The sequence below is a fragment of the Pseudorca crassidens genome, chromosome 6, assembly GCF_039906515.1.
Source record: "Pseudorca crassidens isolate mPseCra1 chromosome 6, mPseCra1.hap1, whole genome shotgun sequence".
NCBI lineage: Eukaryota > Metazoa > Chordata > Mammalia > Artiodactyla > Delphinidae > Pseudorca > Pseudorca crassidens.
In genome coordinates, this window is record NC_090301.1 from 69,890,763 (window position 1) to 69,914,432 (window position 23,670).

Genomic DNA, 23,670 nt, shown 5'->3' on the forward strand with positions numbered 1-23,670 from the left:
AAATATGTGAAACCACAGTTTTTGTACATTTGACATAAGGCAATGCAGGACAGTGACCCCTGAGAGAGGGAAACAAAGTGGACTCCCTAAATGTCCCAGCTTACTGTTTAGAGAATGACTGTAGTGCAGAAAGGGGGACTCCAGGCATAGCTTGCTGGTCTCCTTAAGTTGAACAGATGAAGTTAGGAGTACAGACTACCTTAGGTGGGGCGAGATAGTTAGAGTTGGCAAGGCAGCCCAAAGACGAAAGAGATGCACAGAGAAGGAGATATGTAGAGGGACCCCTCCAGTCTTTAGCTGGATAATGATTAAGTGTGTAAAAAAAGATGAAGATGTGTAAAGAAACTACCTGAGGCAAGGGGGAGTGGACACCTGAAAGGAGTAGAGAAATAATCCTCAGAAGTCAAACATAGCCAGGAATTCTACATTTTCCCATCAGTTAAGAGTGGAAACCCTCATAATTCACAGGGCATTGGATAGAGTGCTCAGAAATGCATCGCCTCGGTGTGGGGCAAGATTAGCCCTAGTTTAAAGGCTGCTTTGTTCCTTAAAAACAAGATTTGGAGGGATCAAACTGTTTCCAAGTAACTTAACTGTGTCCTAAAAAAAAGAAAGCTCAAGAATATTTATAGGAATTAAAAAATATCCAGTACTCAACAAGTTAAAATTCACAATGTTTAGCAGCTAATAAAAAATTATAAGGCATGCAATAAAGCAGAAAACTACAACCCATAGTGAAGATTTAAAAATCAAGCATGAATAATCATTAGGGAAATGCAAATCAAAACTACAATGAGATATCATCTCACACCAGTCAGAATGGGCATTATCAAAAACTCTAGAAACAATAAATGCTGGAGAGGGTGTGGAGAAAAGGGAACCCTCTTGCACTGCTGGTGGGAATGTGAATTGGTACAGCCACTATGGAGAATAGTATGGAGGTTCCTTAAAAAACTACAAATAGAACTACCATGTGACCCAGCAATCCCACTACTGGGCATATACCCTGAGAAAACCATAACTCAAAAAGAGTCATGTACCAAAATGTTCATTGCAGCTCTATTTACAATAGCCAGCAGATGGAAACAACCTAAGTGTCCATCATCGGATGAATGGATAAAGAAGATGTGGCACATGTATACAATGGAATATTACTCAGCCATTAAAAGAAACGAAACTGAGCTATTTGTAATGAGGTGGATAGACCTAGAGTCTGTCATACAGAGTGAAGTCAGAAAGAGGAAGACAAATACCATATGCTAACACATATATATGGAATTTAAGAAAAAAAACGTCATGAAGAACGTAGGGGTAAGACAGGAATAAAGACACAGACCTACTAGAGGACGGACTTGAGGATACGGGGAGGGGGAAGGGTAAGCTGTGACAAAGTGAGAGAGAGGCATGGACATATATACACTACCAAACGTAAGGCAGATAGCTAGTGGGAAGCAGCTGCACAGCACAGGGAGATCAGCTCGGTGCTTTGTGACCACCTGGAGGGGTGAGATAGGGAGGGTGGGAGGGAGGGAGATGCAAGAGGGAAGAGATATGGGAACATGTGTATATTTGTAACTGATTCACTTTGTTATAAAGCAGAAACTAACACACCATTGTAAAGCAATTATACCCCAATAAAGATGTAAAAAAAAAATCAATCATGAAAAACTGACCCAGAAATAAAACAGATAAGCAGAAATAGTAGACAAAGACAAAACAATTATTATAACTATATTCCATACTTCAAGAAGGCATAGGAATAAGTAATCATTTTAGTTAGAGAGACGCAGACCTCACTACTATCTGTACAGAAGTCTAAAGAATTATAAGGGAATATTATGAATATTATGTTGGAATACTATGCCAACATATTAATAACATACTAAATGGACATATTTTAAGAAAGACATAAACGATTAAAATTGAAACAAGAAGAAATAGAAAATCTGAATAGATATATAACAAGTAAAACAGATTAAATTAGTAATTTTAAATCTTCCTACAAAGAAAAGCCCAGATGCAGATAGCTTCACTATGAATTCCAGGAAACATTTTAAAAAGAGTTAATGTGACTACAACATAAACTCTTTCAGAAAGCAGAAGGGAACACTTTGCTGCCACTATGGGGGGCAAAACCAGCATGGAGGTTTCTCAATAATTAGAAATAGTATTACCATGTGATCCAGCATCCCACTTCTGGGTATATATCTGAAGGAAAACAAATCGCTCTCTTAAAAAGATATTTGCAGCTCCATGTTCATTGCAGCATTATTCACAACAGCCAAGACATGAAAACGACCTATCTATTTTCTGAATGAGTGGATACAGAAAATGTGGGGTATATATATAATGGAATATTATTCAGCCATAAAAAGAAGGAAATGCTGCCATTCGTGATAACATGGCTGGACCTTGAGGGCATTATGCTAAGTGTAATAAATCAGACAGATTAAGACCAATACTCACTTATATGTGGAATCTAAAAAACCCTAACCCACAGAAACAGAGGGTAGACAGTGACTGTCAGGAGATGGGGGTGGGAAAAAAGGGGAGATAATGGTCAAAGTGTATAAACCTCTAGTTATAATATTAATAAGTTCTGAGGAGCTAATATACAGCATAGCGACTATAACTAACAATACTGTAGCCTGCTTTCTTGGCTTGGCGAGCCTGTGAGGACGTGAGGTGCCAGGGCCGTCTGGCCACCAGGAGCCAAAGCAGGTCTGAGGAGGGCACCAAGGTAGCCCTGGAGACACCTCAGTGCTGGGCAAATGACCACTGCCCTTGGCCTCCAAGTTCCTCCTCCCCCACCTGGGCCCCAGCCCCTGCCCGGCCTGTCCTGTGTGGTGCGCTAGCCCACGCTGAGGTGCGCCGCTGGGCAACACACTCCTTCAGGTTGTGCAGACCAAGATAAAGGTGTTAAGTGGATAAAATTTAAGACAGAGATCGCAGAATTGACAGGAGGAGACAACCCGTGTGGCTGAAAGAGTCTTGGTTCTCTGGCCGGGTGTCAGGCCTGAGCCTCAGAGGTAGGAGAGCAGAGTTCAGGACATTGGTCCGCCAGAGACCTTCCAGCCCCATGTAATATCAAATGGCGAAAACACTTTGATACTATGCGCTCCATCTCATAATGGAGATGGAGCACAGATCTCCATCTCAATGCTAAGACCCAGCTCCACTCAATGACCAGCAAGATACAGTGCTGGACACCCTATGCCAAACAACTAGCCACACAGGAACACAAACCCAAACATTAGCAGAGACGCTGCCTAAAATGATATTAAGTTCACAGACACCCCAAAACACATCACCAGACGTGGTCCTGCCCACCAGAAAGACAAGATCCAGCCTCATCCACCAGAACACAGGTACCAGTCCTCTACACCAGGAAGCCTACACAACCCACTGAACCAACCTCTCCCACTGGGAGCAGACACCAAAAGAACGGGAACTATGAAACTGAAGCCCATGAAACGGAGACCCCAAACACAGTAAGTTAAGCAATATGAGAAGACAGAGAAATACATAGCAGATGAAGGAGCAAAGTAAAAACCCACCAGTCCAAACAAATGAAGAGGAAATAGGCAGTCTACCGGAAAAATAATTCAGAATAATCATAGTAAAGATGATCCAAAATTGTGGAAATAGAATGGAGAAAATTGACAACAAACATTTAACAAGGACCTAGAAGAACTAAACAGCAAACACAGATGAACAACAAAATAAATGACAATAAAAATTCTCTAGAAGGAATCAATAGCAGAATAACTGAGGCAGAAGAATGGATAAATGACCTGGAAGATAAAGTAGTGGAAATAACTACTGCAGAGCAGAATAAAGAAAAAACAATAAAAAGAATTGAGGACAATCTCAGAGACCTCTGGGACAACATTAAACACACTAACATTTGAATTATAGGGGTCCCAGAAGAAGAAGAGAAAAAAAAGGAACTAAGAAAATATTTTAAGAGATTATAGTTTAAAACTTCCATAATATGGGTAAGGAAATAGTCAATCAAGCCCAGGAAGCGCAGAGTGTCCCATACATGATATATCCAAAAAGAAACACGCCAAAACACGTATTAATCCAACTATGAAAAATTAAATACAAAGAAAAAATATTAAAAGCAGAAGGGAAAAGGAAAAATTAACATACAAGGGAATCCCCATAAGGTTAATAGCTGATCTTTCAGCAGAAACTCATTGAGCCAGAAGGGAGTGACAGGACATATTTAAAGTAATGAAAGGGAAAAACCTACAACCAAGATTACTCTACCCAGCAAGGATCTCATTCAGATTTGATGGAGAAATTAAAACCTTTACAGACAATCAAAAGCTAAGAGAATTCAGCACCACCAAACCAGCTCTACAACAAATGCTAAAGGAACTTCTCCAAGTGGGAAACAAAGAGAAGAAAAGGACCTACAAAAACAAACCCAAAACAATTAAGAAAATGGTCATAGGAACATACATATCGATAATTACCTTAAACGTGAATGGATTAAATGCTCCAAACAAAAGACACAGCCTTGCTGAATGGATACAAAAACAAGACCCATACATATGCTGTCTACAAGAGACCCACTTCAGACCTAGGGACACATTCAGACTGAAAGTGAGGGGATGGAAAAAGATATTCCATGCAAATGGAAATCAAAAGAAAGCTGGAGTAGCAATACTCATATCAGATAAAATAGACTTTAAAATAAAGAATGCTACAAGAGACAAATAAGGACACTATATAATGAGGGAGCAATCCAGGAAGAAGATATAACAATTGTAAATATTTATGCACCCAATATAGGAGCACCTCAATATATAAGGCAAATGCTAGCAGCTATAAAAGAGAAAATTGACAGTAACACAATAATAGTGTGGGACTTTAACACCTCACTTACACCAATGGACAGATCATCCAAAATGAAAATAAATAAGGAAACAGAAGCTTTAAATGACACAATAGACCACATAGATTTAATCGATATTTATAGGACATTCCATCCAGAAACAGCATATTACACTTTCTTCTCAAGTGCACATGGAACATTCTCCAGGATAGATCACATCTTGGGTCACAAATCAAGCCTCAGTAAATATAAGAAAATTGAAATTATATCAAGCATCTTTTCTGACCACAATGCTATGAGATAACAAATGAATTACAGGGAAAAAACATAAAAAACACAAACACATGGAGGCTAAACAATACATTACTAAATAACCAAGAGATCACTGAAGAAATCAAAGAGGAAATCAAAAAATTACTAGAGACAAATGACAATGAAAACACGACGATCCAAAACCTATACAATGCAGCAAAAGCAGTTCTAAGAGGGACGTTTACAGCTATACAAGCCTACCTCAAGAAACAAGAAAAATCTCAAATAAACAATCTAACCTTACACCGAAAGGACCTAGAGAAAGAAGAACAAACAAAACCCAAAGTTAGCAAAAGGAAAGAAATCATAAAGAGCAGAGCAGAAATAAATGACATAGAAACAAAGAAAACAATAGCAAAGATCAATAAAACTAAAAGCTGGTTCTTTGAGAAGATAAACAAAATTGGTAAACCATTAACCAGACTCATCAAGAAAAAGAGGGAGAGGACTCAAATCAATAAAATTAGAAATGAAAAAGGAGAAGTTACAACAGACACTGCCGAAATACAAAGAATCCTAAAAGACTACTACAAGCAAGTCTATGCCAATAAAATGGACAACCTGGAAGAAATGGACAAATTCTTAGAAAGGTATAACCTTCCAAAACTGAACCAGGAAGAAATAGAAAATATGAACAGGCCAATCACAAGTAATGAAATTGAAACTTGTGATTAACAATCTTCCAACAGGGCTTCGCTGGTAGCGCAGTGGTTGAGAGTCCGCCTGCCGATGCGGGGGACACGGGTTCGTGCCCCGGTCCGGGAAGATCCCACATGCTGTGGAGAGGCTAGGCCCATGAGCCATGGCTGCTGAGCCTGCGCGTCCAGAGCCTGTGCTCCGCAATGGGAGAGGCCACAGCAGTGAGAGGCCCACGTACCACAAAAAAAAAAAAAAAAAAAAAAAAAATCTTCCAACAAACAGAAGTCTAGAACCAGATGGCCTCATAAGTGAATTCTATCAAACATTTAGAGAAGAGCTAACACCCATCCTTCTCAAACTCTTCAAAAAAATTGCAGAGGAAGGAACACTCCCAAACCCATTCTATGAGGCCACCATCACCCTGATACCAAAACCAGACAAAGAAACTACAAGAAAAGAAAATTACAGGCCAATATCACTGATGAACATAGATGCAAAAATCGTCAACGAAATACTAGCAAACAGAATCCAACCACACATTAAAAGGATCATACACCATGATCAAGTGGGATTTATCCCAGGGATGCAAGGATTCTTCAATATATGCAAATCAATCAATGTGAAAGACCATATTAATAAATTGAAGGATAAAAACCATATGATCATCTCAATAGATGCAGAAAAAGCTTTTGACAAAATTTAACACCCTTTTATGATAAAAATTCTCCAGAAAGTGGCACAGAGGGAACCTACCTCAACATAATAGAGGCCATATACAACAAACCCACAGCAAACATCATTCTCAATGGTGAAAAACTGAAAGCATTTCCTCTAAGATCAGGAACAAGAAAAGGATGTCCACTCTTGCCACTATTATTCAACATAGTTTTCGAAGTCCTAGCCATGGCAATCAGAGAAGAAAAAGAAATAAAAGGAATACAAATCAGAAAAGAAGAAGTAAAACTGTCACTGTTTGCAGATGACATGATACTATACAGAGAGAATCCTAAAGATTCCACCAGAAAACTACTAGAGCTAATCAATGAATTTGGTAAAGTTGCAGGATACAAAATTAATGCACAGAAATCTCTTGTATTCCTATACACTAATGATGAAAAATCTGAAAGAGAAATTAAGGAAACACTCAAATTTACCATTACAACAAAAAGAATAAAATACCTAGGAATAAACCTACCTAGGGCGACATAAGACCTGTATGCAGAAAACTATAAGACACTGATGAAAGAAATTAAAGATGATACCAACAGATGGAGAGATATACCATGTTCTTGGATTGGAAGAATCAGTATTGTGAAAATGACTATACTACCCAAAACAATCTACAGATTCAATGCAGTCCCTATCAAATTACTAATGGCATTTTTTATCGAACTAGAACGAAAAATCTTAAAATCTGTATGGAGACAGAAAAGACCCCGAATAGGCAAAGCAGTCTTGAGGGAAAAAAAAGTAGCTGGAGGAATCAGACTCCCTGACTTCAGACTATACTATAAAGCTACAGTAATCAAGACAATATGCTACTGGCACAAAAACAGAAACATAGATCAATGGAACAAGATAGAAAGCCCAGAAATAAACCCACGTACTTATGGTCAACTAATTTATGTCAAAGGAGGCAAGGATACACAATGGAGAAAAGACATTCTCTTCAATAAGTAGTGCTGGGAAAACTGGACAGCTACATGTAAAAGAATGAAATTAGAACACTCCCTAACACCATACACAAAAATAAAGTCAAAATGGATTAGAGACCTAAATGTAAGACCAGACACTATCAAACTCTTAGAGGAAAACATAGGAAGAACACTCTTTGACAAAATCACAGCAAGATCTTTTTTGTTCCACCTCCTAGAGTAATGGAAATAAAAACAAAAATAAACAAATGGGACCAAATGAAACTTAAAAGCCATTGCACAGAAAAGGAAACCATAAAGAAGACGAAAAGACAACCCTCAGAATGGGAGAAAATATTTGCAAATGAAGCAACTGACAAAGGATTAATCTCCAAAATATACAAGCAGCTCATGCAGCTCAATATCAAAAATACAAACAATCCAATCCAAAAAATGGTCAGAAGACCTAAATAGACATTTTTCCACAGAAGATATACAAATTGCCAACAAACACATGGAAGGATGCTCAACATCTCTAACCATGAGGGAAATGCAAATCAAAACTACAATGAGGTATCACCTCAAACCAGTCAGACTGGCCATCACCAAAAAATCTACAAACAATAAATAATAGAGAGGATGTGGAGAAAGGGGAACCCTCTAGCACTGCTGGTGGGAATGTAAGTTAATACAGCCACTATGGAGAACAGTATGGAGGTTCCTCAAAAATCTAAAAATAGAACTACCATACGACCCAGCAATCCCACTACTGGGCATATACCCTGAGAAAACCATAATTCAAAAAGAGTCGTGTACCACAGTGTTCACTGCAGCTCTATTTACATTAGCCAAGACATGGTGGCAACCTAAGTGTCCATCGGCAAATGAATGGATAAAGAAGATGTGGCACATATATACAGTGGAATATTATTCAGACATAAAAAGAAACGAAATTGAGTTATTTGTAGTGAGGTGGATGGACGTAGAGTCTGTCATACAGAGTCAATTAAGTCAGAAAGAGAAAAACAAATACTGTATGCTAACACATATATATGGAATCTAAAAGAAAAACAAAACAAAAAGGTTTTGAATAACCCAGGGGTAGGACAGGAATAAAGATGCAGACATAGAGAATGGACTTGATGACACTGGGAAGGGAAGGGTAAGCTGGGACAAAGTGAGAGAGTGGCATGGACATATATACACTACCAAATTTTAAATAGATAGCTAGTGGAAAGCAGCCACATAGCACAAGGAGATCAGCTCAGTGCTTTGTGACCACCTACAGGGGTGGGATAAGGAAGGTGGGAGGGAGACGCAAGAGGGAGGAGATATGGGGATATCTGTATATATACAGCTGATTTACTTTGTTACAAAGCAGAAACTAACACACCATTGTAAAGCAATTATACTCCAATAAAGATGTTACAAAAAAAAAAAGGAATCCAACAGCACATTAAAAGGATCAAACACCATGATCAAGTGGGTTTTATCCCAGGAGTGCAAGGACTCTTCAATATACACAAATCAAAAAAATCAGTGTGATAAAGCATATTAACAAATTGAAGAAGAAAAACCATATGATCATCTCAGTAGATGCAAAAAATCCTTCAACAAAATTCAACACCCATTTCTGATAAAAAAAAAACACTCCAGAAAGTAGTCATAGAGGGAACTTACCTCAATGTAATAAAGGCTATATATGACAAACCCACATCCAACATCATTCTCAATGGTGAAAAACTGAAACCATTTCCTCTAACACCAGGAACAAGACAAGGTTGCCCACTCTCACCACTATTACTCAGCATAGTTTTGGAAGTTTTAGCCACAGCAATCAGAGAAGAAAAAGAAATAAAAGGAATCAAAATCAGAAAAGAAGAAGTAAAGTTGTCACTGTTTGCAGATGACATGATACTATACATAGAGAATCCTAAAGATGCTACCAGAAAACTACTACAGCTAATCAATGAATTTGGTAAAGTAGCAGAATACAAGATTAATGCACAGAAATCTCTTGCATTTCTCTACACTAATGATGAAAAACCTGAAAGAGAAATTAAGGAAACACTCCCATTTACCATTGCAAGAAAAAGAATAAACTACCTAAGAATAAAACTACTTAAGGAGACAAAAGACCTGTATGCAGAAAATTATAAGACACTGATGAAAGAAATTAAAGATGATACAAACAGATGGAGAGATATACCATGTTCTTGGATTGGAAGAATCAATATTGTGAAAATGACTATACTACCCAAAGCAACCTACAGATTCGAAGCAATCCCTATCAAACTACCAATGGCATTTTTCACAGAACTAGAATAAAAAATTTCACAATTTGTATGGAAACACAAAAGACCCCAAAGATTGCCAAAGCAATCTTGAGAAAGAAAAACAGAGCTAGAGGAATCGGGCTCCCTGACCTCAGACTATACTACAAAGCTACAATAATCAAGACAGTATGGTACTGGCACAAAAACAGAAATATAGATCAATGGAACAGGAGAGAAAGCCCAGAAATAAGGCCACACACATATGGTTACTTTATCTTTGAAAAAGGAGGCAAGAATATACAATGGAGAAAAGACAGCCTCTTCAAAAAGTGGTGCTGGGAAAACTGGACAGCTACATGTAAAAAAATGATATTAGAACACTCCCTAACACCATACACAAAAATAAACCCAAAATGGATTAAAGACCTAAATTTAAGGGCAGACACTATAAAACTCTTAGAGGAAAACATAGGCAGAACACTCCATGATATAAATCACAGTAAGATACTCTTTGACCCACCTCCTACAGAAATGGAAATAGAAACAAAAATAAATAAATGGGACATAAAGAAACTTAAAAGCTTTTGCACAGCAAAGGAAACCATAAAGAAGAAGAAAAGACAACACTCAGAATGGGAGAAAATTTTTGCAAACAAAACAACTGACAAAGAGTTAATCTCCAAAATATACAAGCAGCTCATGCAGCTCAATATCAAAAAAAACCCAACCCAAAAATGGGCAGAAGACCTAAATAGACATTCTCTAAAGAAGATATACAGATTGCCAACAAACACATCAAAGGATGCTCAACATGACTAATCATTAGAGAAATGCAAATCAAAACTACAATGAGATATCATCTCACACTAGTCAGAATGGCCATCATCAAAAAATCTACAAACAATAAATCCTGGAGAGGGTGTGGAGAAAAAGGAACCCTCTTGCCCTGTTGGTGGGAATGTAAATTGATACAGCCACTATGGAGAACAGTATGGAGGTTCCTCAAAAATCTAAAAATAGAACTACCATACGACCCAGCAATCCCACTACTGGGCATATACCCTGAGAAAACCATAATTCAAAAAGAGTCGTGTACCACAACGTTCGTTGCAGCTCTATTTACAATAGCCAGGACATGGAAGCAACCTAAGTGTCCATCAACAGATGAATGGGTAAAGAAGATGTGGTACATATATACAATGGAATATTATTCAGCCATAAAAAGAAATGAAATTGAGTTATTTGGAGTGAATTGGATGGACCTAGAGACTGTCATACAGAGTAAAGTAAGTCAAAATGAGAAAAACAAATACCGTATGTTAACACATATATATGGAATCTGAAAAAAAAAAAAAGTTCTGAAGAACCTAGGGGCAGGACAGGAATAAAGACGCAGACATAGAAAATGGACTTGAGGACACAGGGAGGGGGAAGGGTAAGCTGGGACGAAGTGAAAGAGTGGCATGGACATATATACACTACCAAACGTAAAATAGATAGCTAGTGGGAAGCAGCCGCATAGCACAGGGAGATCAGCTTAGTGCTTTGTGTACACCTACAGGGGTGGGATAGGGAGGGTGGGAGGGAGATGCAAGAGGGAGGCGATATGGGGATGTATGTATATCTATAGCTGATTCACTTTGTTATACAGCAGAAACTAACACACCATTGTAAAGCAATTATATTCCAATAAAGATGTTAAAAAAATTTTTAATAAAAAAATACTGTATTATATACTTGACAGCTGCTGAGAATAAATCTTAAATGTTCTTATTACAACAAAAGATAATTATGTGAGGTGATGGAAGTGTTACCTAACCTTAAGGTGGTAATCATTTTGCAGTATATTGTGTATCAAATCATCACTTATACACCTTAAACTTACACAATGTTATATGTCAATTATATCTTACTAAAGCTGGAAAAAGTTAAAAGTTTAAAAAAAGTTTCAGGAAAGAAAATGTGCCGGTTAACTCATTATCATTTAGTGACTACTCCCTCTCCTATTTGAAATGACCATCTCTTTTATTTAGTCAATTCCTGTATGTTCAGTGGTTCTCAAACTTTTGTGTGCATTGGAATCACCTGGAAGGTTTGTTTAGCTATAAACTGTTGGGCCTCACCCTTTCTATCACGTACCCAGGTGATTCTAATGATGTTAGTCCAGGGATCACACTTTAAGCACAAGCTACTATACCCCAATTCCACTGGCATGGTTAAGAGCTAAATCTTGGACTTAAACGCTGACTCAACCAGTTACTGCCTTGGGCAAATCTGTAATTCTCTCTAAACTTCTATTTCCTCATTTTAAAATGGGGATAATAATTGTACCGATCTCATTTAACTGTTAAGAATTAAATTTTATAATATGTTGAAAGCCCTTACAGTATTGCTGGGAAAATAATAATAACTTCTTAGGGGTTTTTTTGTTTTTGTTTTTTGCGGTACGCGGGCCTCTCACTGTTGTGGCCTCTCCCGTTGCGGAGCGCAGGCTCTGGACGCACAGGCTCAGCGGCCTTGGCTCACGGGCCTAGCCGCTCCGCAGCATGTGGGATCTTCCCGTACCAGGGCACGAACTCGTGTCCCTTGCATCGGCAGGCGGGCTCTCAACCACTGCGCCACCAGGGAAGCCCGCTATTTATTATTATTACTATTTATTTGTGTATTCTGTTAATAGATATAAAAGTTATATCCAGTTTTTGCTATTATGAACTTTGCTGCCATAAACATTTTTATACATTTTTTTCTGGTACGTTTGTGCAAAAGCCTTTCTAAAGTATATTCCTACAATAGAATGCGGAATTTTTAGGTAGTAAGAAGTTCAATTTTAGTAGGTAAAGCTAAATTGTTTTCCAAAGTGATCATATCATTTTCCAGGGCCAACAGTAAAGGATGAAAGTCTTGTTGTTCCGTATCTTTGTCAACACTTGATGAATTCCATTCAATTTTTTCTTGCCAGTCTTGTGGATGTGAAATTGTATCTTGTAATTTTTATTTGCATTTACTTGATTACTAACAAGTTTGAGCAGCCTTTCTATATTTATAGGCTATTTGTATTCCATCTTTGGAGAAATTCCTGTTTGTGTCTTTTACTCGTGTTTTAAAAATTGGGGTTTTCATCTTTTAGGTGTTTGTTATATCCTTTGGATACTATTTTTTTGTCAGTATGTGTTACAAATATTTTCATCAGGTTTAACTGAGGTTATACATTTGGATAGAGAGTAAGCAAAGATGAGTTAAGGAAGCTTTTTTCCCTTTGGAGATGAAACATTTCAAGGTCTTTCATTTCTGGGTTAAGTGCCTCCTACCAAAACCTTGGGGTGATTTAGAGTCATCTTCTTCAGTTTCTACTTTGGTTCTCTCCCCAGCTCTATTATATGTCGTATAGATAGGTAGATAGGTAGGTAGGTAGGTAGGTAGGTAGGTAGGTAGGTAGGTAGGTAGATAGATAGATAGATAGATAGATTGACTGATTGATTTTATGTAGATAGATATACAAATACATACAGATATCTTCTACTCGCCTATCCCCAACAATCAGGTGGATCTCCATTTTATATTACAATTAAGATGGCCTAAACAAGCTGCCTTGTATTCATAAGAAGGGAGTGGGAGAGAGCATATTTTAGCATACTTCAAGTAGTTCCCAAACTTTACTGTACTTTGGAATCACCTAGGTCCTTAAAAAATACTTATGCCTGGTTCTCACTCCTCTGTATTCTGATTTAAATGGTAAGGCTGTGACTTGCACAATAGGAGTTTAAAAAGCTCCCCAGGTGATTTTAATGTGCACTGAATTAGTTCTTGAAACTCAAAATATTATACATGGATCATTAGCATTGTTATTACCTGGGAGCTTATTAGAAACCAAATTCTTAAAATGCAAATTATAGGATAAGACCTGAGATTCTTGAGTATACAGTATATTAAGGTTAGAAGAAACACTGGCTTGTGCACAGTCACCTTTTGCTCCTATTGCCCTTCATTTCAGCTTAAAGAACTTTCAGTACTTCATTAAGGCAGGTCTAGTGGTGATAAACCCCCTCAGCTTTTGTTTGTTTGGTAAAGTCTTTATGTCTCCTTCATTTTGAATAACAACTTTGCCAAGTAGTGTATTCTTGGGTGGCAATTGTTTTCTTTCAGCACTTTGAATATATAATTGCACTCTCTTCTGGCCTGCAAAGTTTCTGCTGAGAAATCCACTGATAGTCTTATGGGGATTCCCTTGTACGTGAGGAATATCTTTTCTCTTGATGCTTTTAAAATTCTCTGTCTTTGATTTTAGACAGTTTTATTATACTGTGTCTTGGATAAGATTGTTTTGGGTCAAAATTCTAGTGGAACCTAATAACTTCATGAATGTGGATGTCCAAATCCCTCCCCAGATTTTTGATGCTCCAATCCATTATTCCTTCAAATAAGCTCTCTATGCCTTTCTCCCTCTCTCTTCTGGGACTCCAATAATGCATAGACTGTTTCCTTTAATGGAATCCCACAGTTCATGTTCAGGTTTTCTTTACTCTTTCATTCTTTTTCCTTTGTTCTTCTCTGACTGGATAATTTCAAATGACCTGTCTTCTATTTTACAGATTCTTTCTTCTGCTTGATCCAGCCTGTTGTTGCTCACTCTTGTATTTTTTCATTTCATTCATTGCATTCTTCAGCTCCAAAGTTCCTGTTCAATTCTTTTTTATGATTTCTATCTCTATGTTAAACTTCATGTTGTTACGTATTGTTTTCCTGGTTTTATTAAATTGTCTTTCTGTGTTGTCTTGTTACTCACTGAGCTTCCTTAAAACAAGTATTTTAAATTCTTTATTGGGAAAATCACAGATCTCTATTTCTTTGGGGTCAGCTAATGGAAAATTATTGTGTTTCTTTGGTGGTGTCATGTTTCCTTGATTCTTGATGTTCCTTGAAGTCTTGCATTGCTGTCTTCAAATTTGAAGAAGGAACCAACTCCTTCAGTCTTTACTGACTGGCTTCAGAAGAGAAATACCTTCTGTCAACTCTGTTAGGAATTCCGAGGCTTTCTCAAACTTTTCCTATGGATACACCTTCTCTACACTTCTTGTTCCCTCTTGTGGGGGAATTCTTAAGATTGCATGCCACCTCTCAATCCTGCAAAGCCAGAACAGGTGCTGACAGCCTCTCTTTTGCTTTCCCTAGGGCAGTGCTGAATGCTCAAGGTTAGTGTGATTTTTTCCAATCCTGTAGAGTCAGTCTGACTTTCTGCTCATTCTCACTAGCCATCTACAAAGGATCGCTTTCATGGAGCCAGCCATGGCTGGGGAGGTGGTGCATGGATGAGGTGTGCAGAATGTTGGGTGTGCTCGTGGGCAAGTTGGGGGGATGCACAAGCAAGGATCCCCAGTGTCACGGGTGAGCTTCCTGATGGAGTCCATGACACAGTAGGATCAGCATGTCTTTGATACCCTTCAAGAGCACTGTCTGCTGGTCTCCTAGCTTTCCTGCCTCCTAGTAACATAGCACACCTCAGAGCATTCTAGATGGAGTGAGAAAGAAGACAGTCTCTTTGGCAGCATTCTGAACAGCTGAGGAAAGCAAGCATGCACTCATATGTTCTACTTTCCCCCATGGGAGAAGTCATGGACTGAGAAGATCTCTTTTATCACGGAGCTATGCCATTTTAGGGAAGAGGTGACATGGGTAAAGTGAAACTGTTCCTCTAACCCTCTTCAATGCATCCAATGTTAGATTTTTTTTTTTCTAAAGAAGATGTTGTGGGTAGGAGTTTATTAATTAATTTATTTATTTTTGCTGTGTTGGGTCTTCGTTTCTGTGCGAGGGCTTTCTCTAGTTGTGGCAAGCAAGGGCCGCTCTTCACCACGTTGCGCCGGCCTCTCACTATCGCAGCCTCTCTTGTTGCAGAGCGCAGCCTCCAGATGCACAGGCTCAGCAGCTGTGGCTCACAGGCCCAGCTGCTCCGCAGAACATGGGATCCCCCCAGACCAGGGCTCGAACCTGCGTCCCCTGCACTAGCAGGCAGACTCCCAACCACTGCACCACCAGGGAAGCCCTCAGATTTTTTTGCTCCAACAGTGTGCTGGAATTTCTCCATTGGACTCCTGGACCTCTACAAAGGCTCTCCTGTCCATGGGTGATCATCTGAACTGGTGTTTTTTGAGGGAAATACAAAAGAAAACCCTTATTTCACCATGTTAATGACATCACTCCTGGCTAGCCATTTTTTTTATTAAAATAAAATAAAGCTGAAATCTTATTTCACTTCTTATACCAATAAATATTCCTGATAAAGATTTAAACATTAGAAATAATAATAATTAAGCCATATATGAATGTAGGAGAGAAAAACATGAGGAGTAAATTTCTTTATAATTTCTAGCTAAAACACAAAGCACAAAAGCCATAAAGAAAAGACTCATACATTTGAAGACGTAAATATTGGGTTGGCCAAAACGTCCATTCGGGTTTTTGTAACATCTTACAGAAAAACCCGAACGACCTTTTTGGCCAAGCCAATATATAAAATACCATATGGAGAAAAAAAATTAAATGTTTAACACTTGCCTGAAAAAAAGAATCATTTTTCATCACATTAAGGTAGCCATCAAGTTCCAACAGGTTATACTCTGACCTCCCTGCAAAAACTCCCTAAGCAGATAATATCTGAAAAGACTTCTAAAAGCAAAGAATCCCTTCCTTTCATTTATAGTCTCCAGCTTGAACCTATAGATTTAATACTCAAAATCAGCTAGAATTTACCATTACTCTGAGTCATTCTAGATGTTTTCTCCACAACCCTCCATGAACATGCTACCATTCTAGAAGTTTTCCCACACTTACCCCAATAGGTAACTCACTGCTACCATTCTAGAATTTTTCCCACACCTACCCCAATAGGTAACTCATTCCTTTATTTGTAATTTGGATGTCCCTAAAGGCTCCAGCTTCCTTTCCCTTAATATCCAAATAAAATGACTCAAGTTCCCATTTCATATAACCAGTACCTCACCTCTGCCCCAATACACTCAAAAGTTTCCCATGGGGACTAAGAAAGCCTACCTGAACTTTTAATCACATTTTACTCTGAATTCCGCCTCCTTCTGTAATTACTTTAAATGTAAATGAATTAACTCCCTAATCAAAAGATGGAGATTGGCAAAATGGATAAAAACACATAATTCAAAAAGACACATGTACCCCCAAATGCTGAATTGGGCAATTGGGATTGACATGTATACACTGATGTGTATAAAATTGATGACTAATAAGAATCTGCAGTATAAAAAAACAAACAAACAAACAAAAAACAACTAATACTAAACTTTCTTTGGGTTATTTGTATGGAAATATGTTAATATAAATGTTTCAGACATTACATGAAATTTCTAAAAATCTTATATGTCCTGGTATAATGCTATAAGTCATAATTCTAGTTATTACTTTAAAATGTATATCTCAGAAATAACTAAATTTCCTTGTCAATTGCATTACTATGAACTTTCATCAAATCTTTAACCGTGGTCATTTTTATGTCTTTTGTCATTTACAGACAGTTCTGGGTGTACTCTGATGCTTTTGCAAAAATGTTCCTATAAAAGGGTTTCATCTTCAAGGAATTCATGGAAAAGACTCTGACAAGTACAGGTTTCTGGTAACTGACTATACCACTGAACTGAATGAATAAGCATTTTCAGAACTCTAATGGAAAACTGATGAACTCATAAAAGTGCTAACAAACGATCAGGATGAAAAAAAATTAACTACATGGGACTGAGTGAACTGATGAGGATGATTATAATTTTTGTGACTTTCTGTTTGAATAAAAATAAAAAATCCCACAAGGACTCAGAGGCAAAAAATATACAAATCAATTTTCACTGCAAAGTAAAGGAGCTGTTACAGTGGAGGATTATTGGACTGAATGTCAATATTATGACATAGTATGAGTGTGTTTCATGTTTGGTAATTGCAATCATTGTTGCTTTTGTTGTGGTCATCCATTTTACAATGCTTGGTGTTGGTCTATTTATCTCTTGTAAAAATAAAATACAGTGTGTGTGTGTGTGTGTGTGTGTGTGTGAACAAAAAAAGACACATGTACCCCAATGTGTTTACAATAGCCAGGACATGGAAACAACCTAAATGTCTAACAATAGGTGAAAGGATAAAGAAGATACGGTACATATATACAATGGAATATTACTCAGCCATAAAAAGAAATGAAATTGGGTCATTTGTAGAGATGTGGATGAACCTAGAGTCTGTCATACAGAGTGAAGTAAGCCAGAACAAGAAAAACAAATAATCATATATTAACACATATATGTGGAATCTAGAAAAATCGTACAGATGAACCTATTTGTAGGGCAGGAATAGAGATAAAGACGTAGAGAACGGACATGTGGACACAGGGTGGGAAGGGGAGGGTGGGACGAATTGGGAGATTGGGTTTGACGTAGATACACTGACATGTGTAAAATGGATAGCTAGTGGGAACCTGCTGTATAGCACAGGGAGCTCAGCTCAGTGCTCTGTGACCTAGATGGGTGGCATGGTGGGGTGGGAGGAAGGTCCAAGAGGGAGGGGATATATGTATACATGTAGCTGATTCACTTCATTGTACAGCAGAAACTAATACAACATTGTAAAGCAATTTTACTCCAATAAAAAAAAAAATGATCGAACTATATGCTATTTACAAGAGACTCATTTGAGATCCAAAGAACAAACAGGTTGAAAGTGAAAAGACGGAAAAAGATATTTCATGCAAATAGTAACCAAAAGAGAACAGGAATGGCTATAATAATATCAGACAAAATTGACATTAAATTGAAAAAGATTACAAGAGACAAAGAAGGATACTATGTATTAATAAAAGGTTCAATACAGCAAGGAGATATAACAATTATAAAAATGTATGTACCTAATGACAGAATATATATATATATATATATATATATACACACACACATATATATATATAGCGAAAAACGGATGAAATTGAAGGGAGAAATAGACAGTTCTACAATAGCTGGAGCCTTCAATACCCCACTCACAATAATGGACAGAACAACCAAATAAAAGATAAGTAAGGAAATACAGGATTTAGACAACACAATAAATCACATAAATCTGACATATACAGAAAACTCCACCCCCAAACAGCATACACATTCTTATCAACTGTTCTGGGACATTTTCCAGGATAGACCATATATTAGGTCACAAATTAAGTCTCAATGGATTTAAAAAGACAGATATCATACAAAGTATCTATTGTTACCACACGGGATGGAACTGGAAATCAATAAAATAAACTGAAAAACTCATAAAGTCGTGGAAATTAAACAATATACTTTTAAAAATACCTGTGGATCAAGGAAAAACTCACAAGGAAAATTTTAAAATACTTAGAGACAAGTGAAAATGAAAACACAACATACCAAAACTTACAGGAAGCAGTGAAAATGGTGCTAAGAAAGACATTTATAGTATAAATGCTTAGATTAACCAAGAAAGATCTCAAATCAACAGCCTAGCTTTACAACTGAAAGAACTAGAAATTAAAAATACAAACAAAACCCTAGCAGAAGGAAGGAAACAATAAGGATTATAGCAGAGATAAATGAAATAGAGAATAGAAAAACAGCAGAGAAAATCAATGAAACCAAAAGCTGGTTCTTTGTAAAAGGTTCTTCGATATTCGTAAAAGCATTAAGAATATTAGAAATAGTAAATATCTGACTAAATATAAAGATTACTCTTTCCTCTTAATTTCTATAAAAGATAAATAACAAGTACAGCTATAATGATAAGATGCAGGTAAATGAACTATTACGCATAATTCTTATGTTTTAGATTAAGTAGTAAAATATTAACCCTAAATAGACTATAATGTACATGTGTTGCAATTCTAGAGAAAGTAATTTTTTAAATAATTTTAAAATAATGAAAAGAGATATAGCTAAAAATCCAATACATGCTAGAAAAAAATTCAAGAGCTAAGAATATGACTTTTTTCTGGGAGGAGTATTTATACCAATGGAATATTAGCAGAAAACAATGAATAATTTAATGTTTAGAGAAGCAATAAAACATAAGTATAATTTTCTTCCCCCCTCCAAAATAACTAAATTCTAATTTTTTCAAACTGGAATGACACTGACATTTCCCAAATTCAGTCAAATGTATGAACACACATGTAGAGGTACAACTAAATAGTCTCTAAAGATGCTTGAGTTCAGAAGTAATGTTTACTGTGGGTATTGCAACCTATGGGTGCATAGGAGCTTAACAACATACATATGGGAGCACTCTATCTGCAAACTTTCTTGTAAGTATAGATTTGCTTCCCTTCTGCAAAGAAAAAGGGAAAATATTCAAGAATAGGTTGCAGTGAGGTTAATCATCTTTGGTCATTTTAACAGAAGTTTACTTCTTGTTTTCAAATATCTGCAAACAATAGAGTTGGGTAAACTTCGAGTTCCCAAAAGTAACTGATTATCAAACTAACTTTCTTATCTTTTTTTTTTTTAAGCTCAAAGTACCTTTTACTGATCTTTTTTGCACTTTCCCAAAGCCATACCCATCAGTAGACCCCTGAATCTTAGTTTAAATCGACAATATTTTATCTGTGACCTAGGCTTTAGTGCCACTCAGTGTTCAAATTATAGAATTGCAGCAAATCAAAACCACCGAATTTGTCACAGCAGCCTCAAAATAATTCCTTTCGATTTAAAGACATCGTATCAAGGTCTCTAAACCCTGCCTGCTTTACTCTGCCTGACACATATGAGCAAAATGCAAATGAGCACATACTACATACCTTTAGGACTGTGATCAGGGGAAAGTGGAAAATGAAGTGCCAGAGATCTTTTCTTTCTTTCTCTGTTTGAATCATCTAGTATTGTGCCATGACTCCAAATATAATTCAGGAATTGACTTACTGAAAACAGAGGGGAGAGAGATCATTTGCTCAGGGGAGAAAAAAATCCAAACATTCAAATAAATAAATAAATCACACATTAACAGAAAATAAAAACACTGATGCGAGTTTATAAACAAATGCTGAAATTAAAACACCAATTATTGAGGATTAGGTTCCATAATCTTAATTATGTTTAATAATATAAGATAAAATAAGCAAGTAGGCATCTTCTATTTATCACAACAAATTCCACACCAATTTTGCAAAATCTTCACTGCGTGGGAATAAGGAGGATTTGAAGAATGAACACTAGAATAGTGTGTTACAAAAGAATAAACATAAAAACAAGAGAGGTATTTTTAAAAAGTAGAAAATACATTGGAAGAAATAGGGAATAGAAAGGCAAATATGAATGTGGAGTGATTAAAGAAAATAAAAAAATAAAAATTTGGCCAGCAAATGAGAAAAAGAAAAATTTCCATGGAAATTATGAATAAAATAACATCATTCAAGTTTACTTGGGAATAACATTACTGATAACTATCTATTTTAAGACCAAAATAATGATCCACATGTATTGTTCATTAGAAATTAAAGAATAGAGAGATCAAAATTTCCATTTTGCAAATCTGTGACTATGCTGTTAAAAATCTTACACACAACAAGAAGTAATTTAAAGGAAATTTCACAGTAACTCTTTTCTTCTTAAAAATTTAAAATTATGGAAAATTTAGAAAATTTAAAAATACCGACTCATAGTCCCACTAACTGGAGATAATCACTACTAATGTTTTGGTCTAAACCTTTCCAGCGTCTTATCAATGCAAAAATTTACATGTTCTAAATGGACTCTTAACGATTTAATGACCTGGTTTTCCTCTTAATACAAAGTATGTGTGTGTGTGTGTGTGTGTGTGTGTGTGTGTGTATAAAATTAAATAATCTTTTAAAATATCATTTTAAACAACTACTGGTATTCCATTTTATAAATTCACACTGATTTTTTTAACCAATCCCATACTATTGGACATTTTGGCTGACTCCAGTCTGTAGATATTATAAACAAATATTGGGTTCACATCCTTGAAACTAAATCTCATACATACACAATTAATTTCTCAAAGAACTAAAAATTGAACTGTAATGTTAAAACCAAACAGAATTTTAAGGGATTTTTTTTAATAATTTTCCCAATGAAAGGATTTATCAATTGTGTGGTTTTTCTATATCTTGCCAATAATGAACATAATCATTTTTAAAACCTGTTAGATTGATATGCAAAAATATCTTATTTTCATTTTCACTTATTTGATTTGTTTAAAAAGTAAATAAATTTTATATGTTTACTGGCTATTGGATGTCTTTCTTTGTGAATTGCTCGTTCATGTCTCTGGGCATCTATAGAAATGGAGGGCATGTAGTATAATGGTTAACAGCATAGGCTCTGGGCTATGACCATCTAGGTTTTTGGGGGGGGGAGGTTTGTGTGTGTTTTTTTTGCGGTACGCGGGCCTCTCACTGCTGTGGCCTCTCCCGTTGCGGAGCACAGGCTCCGTACGCGCAGGCACAGCGGCCATGGCTCACGGGCCCAGCCGCTCCGCGGCATTTGGAATCTTCCCAGACCGGGGCACGAACCCGTGTCCCCTACATCGGCAGGTGGACTCTCAACCTCTGCGCCACCAGAGAAGCCCACCACCTAGGTTTTGAAGCCTTAATCTATCACTAACAGTAAGACATCTCCAAGCCTCAATTTCTTCATCTATAACGTAAAGATAATAACAGTACCTAGCTCTCCAGATGAAATGATGGCCTAGAATGTACTACATGCTCTTTTACATTTTAAGAACTCTCTAGGGGCTTCCCTGGTGGCGCAGTGGTTGAGAGTCCGCCTGCTGATGCAGGGAACACGGGTTCCTGTCCCGGTCTGGGAAGGTTCCCACATGCCGCAGAGCGGCTGGGCCCGTGAGCCATGGCCGCTGAGCCTGCGCGTCCAGAGCCTGTGCTCCCAACGGGAGAGGCCACAACAGTGAGAGGACCACGTACCGCATAAAAACAAACAAACAAACAAACAAAAAAACTCTCTAAAAGAAGGATTTTAACCCTTTGTTCACCATACGTATTGCACCCATTGTTCCCAGTTGTCAGTTTTTTATCTCATTTATAGTGGATTTTGGCAGACAGAAGTTTAAAATTTTGTAGTAAAATCTATCACTCTTCTCCTCAGGATTTGCCTTTGGTATCATGCTTAGAAAGGCAACAGATTTAGAGAAGGAGTAAAGATAGTACAACTTTTTCAGGAAAGCAAAATATATCTGGCATGTGTGTAGTGAATCAGATCAAAATCCAGCATTCTTCTTCTCATGCACCTCTATCAAGCATGCACAATAAGTAACTTCAATCTTAAAAAGAAATGCACAAAAATCACAATGCCAGTCACCATACAAAAAACTGCCAATGACGTGCTGAGTTCCCTGGTTTGGCTGAATCTTGATTCAGTAAAAGGTACATAGATATATGTAAATATAGGCATACCACAGTAACTTGAGTTCCTCGTTTTAACCAATTTTAACCCAGATGATTGTGAAAATGTTATAACAAAATTATTCCACAACCAAAGAACTTCCCAGAATCACTCATATTTGAGGGAATCTGGCTTGTGAAACTTTCTTTACCCTACCCTTAGTAAATGTAACACAAAGACTTTCAAAGTTTAAGCAAAATAAATCACTAGTAAGGAAGCAAGGTGCTGCTCATTTGAACTAGGATAACATTTTCCATCCAGCAGAGGACAGTACACACAAGCTGAAATACCACAAACTATGATCTGGTTCTTATACATATCTAATAAATAGCTTTATTGTCATGGTCTCATTACAGAGATAGTATTTAGCCAGTTAATATCTCTGGATTAAAACTGGAAGCAGCAAAACATAATTGAAATTTTATAACAATATTTCAAATTTAGTTTAATAATAATTCAGTTTTAATATCTAAAATATTTTAATATCTAAAGAATTTCTATAACAAGTAAAAGTACAGGTGAATATT

The 23,670-nt window shown here is 36.9% G+C and overlaps 1 long non-coding RNA gene across 2 annotated transcripts in view; it reads left to right on the forward strand.

Moving 5' to 3' along the window:
* LOC137226601 (uncharacterized) overlaps positions 1-18,087 on the forward strand; it is a 38,515-nt gene extending 20,428 nt beyond the window's left edge. For both annotated transcript variants that reach the window (XR_010944422.1, XR_010944423.1), the window contains exon 3: positions 17,245-18,087. This is a non-coding gene — a long non-coding RNA (uncharacterized lncRNA). The remainder of the gene's footprint in view (positions 1-17,244) is intronic.
* Positions 18,088-23,670: the final 5,583 nt, after the last annotated feature.